We start from the raw sequence: 10,740 nt of genomic DNA, 5'->3' as shown, positions 1-10,740 counted from the left end.
GTGGGGATCAGAATCTCTAACCCTGCAGAGCCTAATGCAATGCAGATGAGCAGCACAAAGTCCCCAGATGGGTCATTGGGAGTGATAGTAAGTAGGATCATTCCTGCTTCTGCCCCTTGGTTCTCAGTCTCATGATTCTTCCTACTGGGACACTGCACCCTGGAGGATAATGCCCCATCCTTACAAAGTATTGGCTTTGAACTGGTGCTTAAGCATGTTTTCAGCAAACCATTCCAATTATCTATCCGTCTAGTAGCTTCGGGTTGGTTCGGTATGTGATAAAGACCAGGGAAATTCCAAGGTCTTGGGCCCACTGTCATATCTCCTTTGCTGTAAAAAGGGGATGTGTTCTGGGCCGGGCGCGGTGGCTCATGCCTGTAATGCCAGCACTTTGGGAGGCCGATGTGGGCGGATCACAAGGTCAGGAGCTCAAGACCAGCCTGACCAACATGGTGAAACCCTGCCTCTACTAAAAATCCAAAAAAATTAGCCGGGTGTGGTGGCAGCACCTGTAATCTCAGCTACTCAGGAGGCTGAGGCAGGAGAATTGCTTGAATCTGGGAGGTAGGGGTTGCAGTGAGCAGAGATCGCACCACTGTACCCAGCATGGGCGACAGACCAAGACTCCATCTCAAGAAAAAAAAAAAGGGTCTTCTCGTCAGATGGATATTATGTGTAATTTAGTTGAGGATCAAATGCTCCATAAGCTCTTGATGGTAGTGCTGGCAGAGGTTCTGTAAGCAGGAAAAACTAACATATAACCAAAATATTTATCTATTACTGTCCGAAAAAATTGAGTGGAAGAGGCCCACTCTATTCAACTTCTTATCAAGTAGCTGTTTGGTCTCTTGGGGATGGTGTTGCAGTGGTGGCTCAACATTGGTTTCTGTTACTGCCATGTTGGACATCTGGCAACGGCACTAGATAGGGCAGATTTGGTAAGCGGTAGCCCATGTAACCGGGCTAATGCATAGCCTCCACCTTTCCACAAGGCTCTGTTCATGTGACCATCATGCCAGCACTGGGTGGCCAATAACATAGTCTGATTGACATCAGCCAGCCAAGTCATTTTTGTTTATTTGGCTTTTTAGTGCCTCTTTTGTGGTCGATTGTCTCTGGTGGGTGTTAATGTGTGATACAAAGATCTTCACACTTCATGCCCACTTTCATATATCCATACACAAATACATATGCTACTTAATGAGAGATACTGTCAAGACACCCAACACCAATTATTCCACCTTAGTCTCTGGGCACTCATTATTCTGAGTTTCCCAGTCTAACCTTTGGGTGACTTTTCCCCACAAAGACTACCACTAACTTGGTAGCAGAATTGAGCGTTAAGATTCTTTTCATTTGTTTTTAGAAAAAGACACCATTTAAACCTGTTTTCTATAAAAGGTCAATAATTTATTACTTCCATTTTGTCTTCAAATATTCTAAAACCTCTATCCCTATTATTGTTTGTCTTTGAAGAATATCAGGCTGTATTGTAAAACTTTATTTTTAGAATGTGTAACTTGGCAGGGCGGAGAAAAATTTATACCTTCAGGGGTCAGTATCCATTACAGGAAGGTGAATGGGAGGCAAAACCTTCTTATTCTGAGCTATTATTTTCCACATGAATTTTTGGACCATTCAAAAAATATTGTAGGTCAGGCATAGTGGCTAATGCTTGTAATCCCAGCACTTTGGGAGGCCAAGGTGGGAGGATCACTTGAGCCCAGAAGTTTGAGACCAGCCTGGGCAACATGCCAATTTTTTTTAAAATTGTGGATTAACTTTACCTTTTTTACTTTCCACAAAGGAAACAAGACTTTGGAAAACCACTCTCATTTTGTAGTAATGATGCTTGTATTCTCTATAACATTAAGAAATATCAAAATGTTGCTACACATTTTATTGCTGAAAGCTGATATCCCAAACTCATTTTGTGCATGAGTAAAGAATGAAATTATTTCTGACAACTACAATAAAAATATATTGTTGTTAAATAAAGGGTTGTTATTAGAAAGAAGTTATCCAACCAATTAGGCCTGTGGTGGCTGCATTAGCAGGACCATGCTCCCTGTTAATGTTAGGATCCTATAAACCTTGTGAGCTCATAGGGTTTCCAAAAGCATAAGCCACCTTGGCATTTGGGTTTATAAGAATATTTCTCCTTAGTGATCTTGTTCTGATGTGAAACATGAAAGATTTGGCAAGAAGTCCTGGTCATTAGCTCATCCCCATTTTTGCTACCCTCACCAATTAATTATAGAATTATTAAGGTAAAAGTCTGAAAAAGCTCAGTGTTATATGCCGTGAACAAAGATATAAGGAACTTTTTGTAGTTTGTTCCTTGTCTTCAAGGTGGGGATAATGTAGGAGTATTTTTTGGTTCCTTTGAAATAAGTGTTTAATTTTTTTTCTCCCACAATGCTTGGTTTCAGGCAATGAACCACATGGCCTTTTATTCTCTTTTTCCATCTCTTTGGTTCTATATCTTGTTCATACCCACTAAGGAGTAAAGCTAAAGGAAACAGAAGAAAAGATTCAGTTCAGATGAGGAGATATAAGAGAGAAGAGACCGTGTGCTTTCCTCAAAAACCAATGTGCAGCAAATTCTCAACCTGTGTTACATTCTTGCATTACATATCGTTGATAGAAGTAAGAAGTCAGCAGGAATTTGAATTTCAAGAAGAAACATGAATGCAATTGATTGAAACCTTCTTCATTTGATACCATGGGTATAATTAGGATATCAATTCCTTGTCAAATAAAAAGAAATAATTAGGCATTTATTCTCTCTTAAACCAACTAGGCTGAGTTGATAAGGAAAGTTTCTCTTCACAGAAGCATTCCAGCTAATAAATGCAGAAGGAATAAAAAAGATTAGAAAATAATGATTTGAGACCTCTGAAATAAGTGATTCAAGAAAAGATAATGAATGACCGATACCCTTAGTTGAAAGTCTGGTGGGAAACATTACAATGGAGGGATCAAGCTGTCACCACACTAACCCTCTGATCAATGTTAGCATCACTAGGAGTGGAACAACCAGACACTCTGGGCCTTTACATATGAGGTAACAGGAAGCTCACAAGCACCGCCTATGAAGTGTTCTTGCAATAACAATTTAAAAAATGGTTTAACTTGAACCTAATCAAGTCTCTAGAACTAACTTCCATTCATAGAAAATACGAGAAATAAAGAAACAAGTGATACCGTAAAGAAGCAAACAGATAATTTCAAAAACTGGGACATTCTTCAGGGCAACTTACCTGGTTTCTACAACTAGTCAACAGCAGGGTATGAGATGAAAAATGGAGAGAACTGTGCCAGAGTGCCAGAGTGACATCGTAACCAAATTCCACGTTTGGTTTCCTATTTGAATACCCCAACTATGAAAATACTGTTTTTCTAAAAACTATCTGAGGAATTTTATTAAGGAATGGATTTTGTTTCATTTTATTTTTTAGAGAAAGGGTCTCACTCTGCCACCCAGGCTGGATTGCAGTGATGGGATCATAGTTCACTATAATCTCCAACACCTGGGCTCAAGGAATCCTCCTGCCTCAGTCTCCCACTAGCTAGGATTATAGGCATGCCAATGCCTGAGAAATTAAAACGAATTTTTTTTTTTTTTTTTTTTTTTTTTTTTTGTAGAAATGGGGTCTTGTCATATTGCCCAGGCTGGTCTTGAAATCCTGGCCTCAAGCAATTCTCCTGCCTCAGCCTCCCAAAGTGCTGGGATTACAAGCATGAGCCACTGTACCCAGCCAGGCGTGAATTTTAGATGATATAAAGACATTGTTAAATTTTGGGGTGGGGGATAATGGCATTATGACTATGAGTTAAAAGTTCTTTTTTTTAGAGACTCATACATAGGTCAAGTATACAAGATGAGATTACCTGATGTCCAGGCTTTTTTTTTTTTTTAAAGTTTGGCAAATGCAAAAAGAGGGACAAAGGAAACATGTTTTGTAAAATCTTCATAATTATGTAATTATAATTGCATGTAATTACCATCAGTGTGATAGGTATATAGAGGTTTACTGGAACATTCTTGGTATGCCTGCGTGTGTTTGGAATTGTTTACAATAAAGATTCAGGCATAAGAGTGAGAAGAGAAGGCAAAAAAGCAAGAACATATACTAATATGGTAGGACATTAAGCACTCTACAACCCAAGAACCAAAGCTTAAACAACTATAACTTTTTACAGGAGCCTACAGGTTTCAAATATCCTATTATGAAGAAAAAGCATTCAATAGGAAAATGATACAATGAAGTGTGTGTGTGTGTGTGTGTGTGTTTGTGTGTATTTTTTTCCTTTTTTTTTTTTTTTTGAGACAGAGTCTCACCCTGTCACTCAGGCTGGAGTACAGTGGTGTAATCACAGCTCACTGCAACCTCCACCTCCTAGCTTAAGGGATCCTTTCACCTCAGCCTCCCAAGTAGCTGGGTCTATAGGTGAATGCCATCATGCCTGGTTAAATTTTGTATTTTTTGTAGAGATGCGGTCTTGCTATGTTGCCCAGGTTGGTCTCAAACTCCTGGCCTCAAGTGATCCTCCTGCCTGCATATGAAATGTGTTTGGTAAAATCTGGCCTGCCAAAGTGCCGGGATTACAGGTGTGAGCCACCGTGCCCAGCCTGTTTCTAATTCCTGGGTTTTCTTTTTTGAGACAGGCTCTTGTTCTGTCACCCAGGGTGGAGTACAGTGGGATGACTATGGCTCACTGCAGCGTTGGCATCCTGGGCTCAAGCTATCCTCCTGCCTCAGCCTCACAAGTAGCTGGACCACAGGTGCATGCCGCCACACCTGACTAATTAAAATTTTTTTTTTTGTAGAAAGAGAGTCTCACCATGTTGTACACACTGGTCTTGAACTCTTGGCCTCAAGTGATCCTCCTCATTTCAGCATGTCAAAGTGCTGGGATGACAGGCATAAGCCACTGTTCCAAGCCTATGGTTCTAATTTCTTAAACAGCAGGCAGTAAGTCTAATCTTTAGCAAAATAATAAAGTTTCTATTGACGTAGAAGTTCCTAGACAGGCAACTACATGCAATACATGAGATGAAATGTTTTAATCTCACTGCACTGTTTAAACCCCTCAAACACCTTCATTTAAAAATAATAGTTAAGAATCATTGCCAATGTAAACAGCAAACAGAGATATGACCTTGAACAGATGTCTTATTAGTTCATTGTAACTGTTTACATGAAGACTCAAAGGTACCAAGCCAAACAAGAACTGGTTTGGTACCTGCCCAACATTATAAAATGCCAGATCTCTGAGAATGAGAAGACCTGAGATTCATCCCTTCCCTGCCACTGACGTATTATATGTCCTTGGGCATGTTCATTCATTTCTCTTGGCCTTGTTCCCCAACTATTAAATGTGCATAACACTTTCCATCTACTTACCTTGGGGAAATGGTGAGGACTAAAGAGAAAACATCAGTGAAATGCTTTGACCTCCTCAGGAAAAGCAATATTTTTTCAGTACTACAGTATATTACATTTTTATTTTGACAGAGAACCACATAAAGTTTCTAAATTATAGATAATAAACCCAGCTTTATAATAATTAACAAACACTACGTAGTGTAATATCTACATAGATAATATTTCCAGCAAGGAACACTGTCCAAATAATTTTTTAATTACACTCAGATTCAATTCACCTTTAAACCTCACAGTTTCACTAGAAAGGCTGTGTGAATTGCAATTAAACAGAGAAGATATGCAAGATTTCAGCTATTCACTTAAAGGTCTAGAATGAAAGGTTTAAAACTGACTTCTGGTTGGATGTGACTGTTAGAAGTTCTGATTTTAATTGCGATAACCACATGGGAGCAGAATAGGTTAAAATTAGTGACTGCTTTAATTTTAGATCTAAAACAAAATTACTTTCTAATCTCCTATTGGGTAGGGACACTAAAAAGATTGCAATGTGCAAGAAGTGTTCATTCTTTACCTAGAACCACGAATGGCAGTGGTATTTCTAAGTTCTTCAATTTAGGAAGAACTACAATTTATTAGGAAATGAAATGTATAATCAATGTGTTTTAACATGTCAGCAATTTATTCTGAGTACAAAAATGCTGGAAAGCACAAATATGCAGTTTTAGTTTAAGTAGGAAAGGTTAAAAAAATTCTCTTTTCCCCACTTTACCCTCTACCTGCTCAGTCTATAAATTCAAGGATATTTAGATAAAGTCAATTACTTGCTCAGAACCCTCCAAAGGCTTCCCAGTGCACTGATTGTTAAGCTCCAACTCCCCAGAGTGTAAACACGTAGGCACCCCTCCCTTTCTCCATAACATGCAACTATGCTCCCCTTGTTCGCATCACTCTTTTTGCTGTTCTTCAAACTTGTAAATTTTTCCTTTGCGCTTGCTATTCTTCCCTTCCAGTGGGATTATTCTTTCTCTCTTTCTTATTTATTTAATTATTTTTGGAGACAGGGTCTTGCTCTGTCTCCAGTCTGGAATGCAGTGGTGCGATCATGGCTGGCTACAGCCTCCACCTCTGGGGCTCAAGAGATTCTCCTGCCTCAGGCCCCCGGGTGGCTGAGACTACAGGCACGCCCCACCATACCTTGCTAATCTTTTTGTATTGATTGTAGAGACGGGGTTTCATCATGTTGTCCAGGCTGGTCTTAAGTGATCCGCCTGCCTCGGCCTCCCAAAGTGCTGGGATTACAAGTGTGAGCTACCATTCCTGGCTTTTTTTTTTAAAAAAAAAAACATTTCTTCACATGCCTGTCTCCTTTTCCCCATTCAGATCTCAGCTCAAATCTTCAAAGAGGCCTTCCCTGACCCCCTATGATAAGCAGCTACTTCCCCACCCCCACCCTGTATCACATCACCTTGTTTTGACATCATAGTATTTATTACCTTCTGATTTTATCTTGTTGATTTATTTGCTTGCTTGTTGTCTGATGCTTCCTTTCTACACAGCAGAGGCATTGTCTCATGTTCACCTTTGTTTCTGTATATTCCCATAAAAGTATTCCAACTATGCAACCCATTCATTCGAAAACTCTGTCCCTGCATTACTCTCTAGCACTAATCTATCTTCTTGTGCCTATCTCTTTTTCTGGGATCTAAGGTTGAGATCATCTAATCCCTAGATGAATGCATAAAGGAAGAAAAGATAGAAAATTCACTTTGCCTAATATATAACTCAACTTGGAAGATGAAGTTACTTCTATTAGAATTAGGGATTAGGGGTTGGGCGCAATGCCTCACGCCTGTAATCCTAGCACTTTGGGAGGCCAAGGCAGGGGGATCACCTAAGGTCAGGAGTTTGAGACCACCCTGGCCAAAATGGTGAAATCTCATCTCTACTAAAAGTACAAAAATTATCCAGGTGCGGTGGCACATGTCTGTAGTCCCAGCTACTTGGGAAGCCTGAGGCATGAGAATCGTCTGAACCCAGGAGGCAGAGGTTGCGGTGAGCCAAGATTGTGCCACTGCACTCCAGCCTGGGTGACAGAGCTAGACTTCATCTCAAAAAAAAAAAAAAAAAAAAAAAAAAAAATAGGAATTAAGGGCTTTTTACAATTTACATGACTCACACTCATAAGGAAATAGCTGGCTGTGGAGTCTACTGTCCAGGCCAGGCCCTCCATCAAAAGTAGGAGTCCTGATTTCCACCAATCTGGCCTAGACCTGAAGATTTACTTGCTAATCCAAACAATTAGAGTAACTTGAGCTTCATTTGTAAGTGTTCTGGCAGCCAGGGAACCTATCACTTCTACAACTTCATTCATTAGTTCAACCAATGGTCATTGAGAGCTTACTGATTCCAAGACTTTACTAGGATCATTACAAGACCTTTACAGGGTCATTTTACATGAGAGTTAAAAGTAAATGAGACATTGTATGTCCTTAGGGAGTTAACAATCTAGTAAGGGGGGACATACAGGTAATAAAAAATTAGAAAACAGTGTGCAATATACTCTGACAAGAGTAAGTAGGGGGTGCTATGGGAGTGTAGAGGGGGTGCCTTACTCAGCCAAGGGCAGGACTCATGCTGAGAAGCTTTCCAGGGCATGTGGCATTTACACTGAGATCTGAAACTGAGTGTAGTTGATAAGCAGTATCAGGTGATGCAGAGAAGCCAGAGTGTTCCAAGTGGTGTCTAGTATATGCAAAGACTGTGAAACACTAGAACACACAGAAAGCAGCTCACTGTGGCTATAGCAAAGTTTGGGGAAGGGGGAGAGAAAGGGAGTTAAAACAAGTAGGGACCAAATCATGAAAGTCTTATAAAACCATGTTGAGAAATTTGGACTTAATCCTGAAAATTTGGTAGTAGCAGAGTGACATGATTAAGTTGGTGATTTAGAATAATCACTCCAACTGCAATCTGTAGCTTGGATCTCCAAGGACAAAGACTGAAGTCAAGGAGGTGATTAAGAAGCCTTTTGGAGTAATTGAGGCAAGAAATGATAGTGACCTGGACTGTTAGTAGCAGTGGTGATAGAGAGAGAGGATTTGAAATATGTTTAGGAAGTATAATCAATAAGACTTGGCATTTGGATGGAGGGGATGATGAATGGGGATAGGTCCAAAGATGACAGGTTGTTGGCTTGGGAAAGTAGGTAGACAGTGAGGCCTTCCTCTAGCTAGGAAATTGAGAGGAGAATATGGGGGGAAAGTAAGTTTTGAATATGTAGCACATGAGATGCTTCTGTACATCCAAATTGAGATATTTAGCTTACAGTTGTTCATCTAAGGTTCAGAACAGGGGTTTGGGCAAAAGATGTAAAACTGGGAGTCACTGGCATAGAAATAATAACTGGAGCTGTGGGAGTGGATACAACTGACATGTGGCATGTTGGAAAAAACAATCAATTCATTTTTTTGTTTTTAAAGGAATTGATTTCTTCAATAAGAACAGCAAAAGTAGACAAGAAATATGCTGTCAAAAAGACAAAGGACAGCACTGAAGCCATATATCATCATTGCTATCAGAATTCAGAGTGCCCAAGAGGGCTCAAAAGTTTGAATGAACAAGGTATGGGTAGCTAAGAACATTTTTGGCAGGGTGGTGTGGGGCTACACCACTACTTGAGGGAGCTCATGTTTTTTCCCACGATTCTTCTACCTAAAGAGCTTTCTAAAAAGTGCTTTGAGATGCATAATTGCTGATTGTACTGGTTATTTCTCCAAGGTAATGCCTCTGTTCTGTCCCTGTGAACCAGTGTAGCAGCTTTCAGGCTAACTGTCAAGACATGAAATTAGCTTTATAGCATGAGAAGTGCCATTTTCCAAGCTACACTCCTTTAAATTTTTACAAAGGAAGAGGATTCACAAAAGAGCTAAACTTTTTGTTTGGATAGGAAATGCTATAGGCAGGCTGGGTGCGGTGGTTCACGCCTATAATCCCAGCACTTTTGGAGGCTGAGGTAGGTGGATCACCTGAGGTCAGGAGGTCGAGACCACCCTGGCCAACATGTAAAACCCCGTCTCTACTAAAAATACAAAAATCAGCCAGGCTTGGCAGCACATGCCTGTAATCCCAGCTACTCAGGAGGCTGAGGCAGGAGAATCAGGTGGGCAGAAGTTGTGGTGAGCTGAGATGGCACCACTGCTCTCCAGCCTGGGCAACAGAATGAAACTCTTGTCTCAAAAAAAAAAAAAAAAAAGAAAGAAAGAAAGAAATGCTACAGGCAGTCAGATGTGGTGGCTCATGCCTGTAATCCTAGCACTTTGGGAGGCCAAGTCATGTGGATTGCTTGAGCCTAGGAGTTCAAGACCAGCCTGGGCAATGTGGTGAAACCCTGTTTCTACAAAAAGATACAAAAATTAGCCAGGCATGGTGGTGGGCACTTGTGGTCCCAGCCACATGGGAGGCTGAGGTGGGAGGATCACTTGAACCTAGGAGGAGGAGGTTGCAGTGAGATTGCACGACTGCATTCCGGCCTGGGCAACAGAGCAAGACTCCATGTCAAGAAATAAGAAGAGAAGAGAAGAAAAGAAAAGAGAAACAAAGAGAAGAGAAGAAAAGAAAAGAAAAAAAGAAAAGCTGCAAGCAGAAGAAAGGAAAAAAATTTAAAAAAAAGTTCTTGAACTGCTTTGTTCTTTTCTCAGGGATCATGAGGACGAGAAGGAGTTGTTACGGAACACCTGGTATGCACTTTATCCATCAGTAACTAACTTAATCCAATAGTCACAAAATCTAATATTGTCTGCAACTCTCGGAAACTCATTTCTGTAATGTCCCGTATTTACTGGGATGTCAGAGGCCCTAACTCATTTTCTGAACGTCCTAAAGCATGCAAGTGTCAATGAAGACCGAAATTGGCAGCCACACAAGGAATAATGAGCTGAGGACTGCAAAAGCTTTCTATGGAATTGCATCCAGAAGGAAGAACAGCATTTCTGTGGGGGGGGGGGAGGGGGGAAGAAGTGAAGCCATTAATACCTGGATCAAATGAATAGGGCATGTAGCCCCAAGTTAAGCCAAGAGTGTGTTAACTCATTTCATAAACTGAGAACTCAGAGACCTCAAGAATATGGAAGAGAAGCAAAATACATGTTAAATATATCATGCCTATTTTTAGAGTTTATTAATTTTTCTTGATGATGCCAAAATACAGATCCTCTCCTTGAAGAAACATTATAGAAAATATGAAGAATAAAGGAAAAATTAATCATAATCCCACATCACACAAGCCTTAATATTTCACTGTATTTCCTGACATTTGTTTTCCAAATATGTGTGTGCATATGTGTGTATT

Source organism: Chlorocebus sabaeus, chromosome 4 (assembly GCF_047675955.1).
Source record: "Chlorocebus sabaeus isolate Y175 chromosome 4, mChlSab1.0.hap1, whole genome shotgun sequence".
In the NCBI taxonomy this organism is placed as follows: domain Eukaryota; kingdom Metazoa; phylum Chordata; class Mammalia; order Primates; family Cercopithecidae; genus Chlorocebus; species Chlorocebus sabaeus.
Note: the sequence above shows the minus strand (reverse complement) of the source record.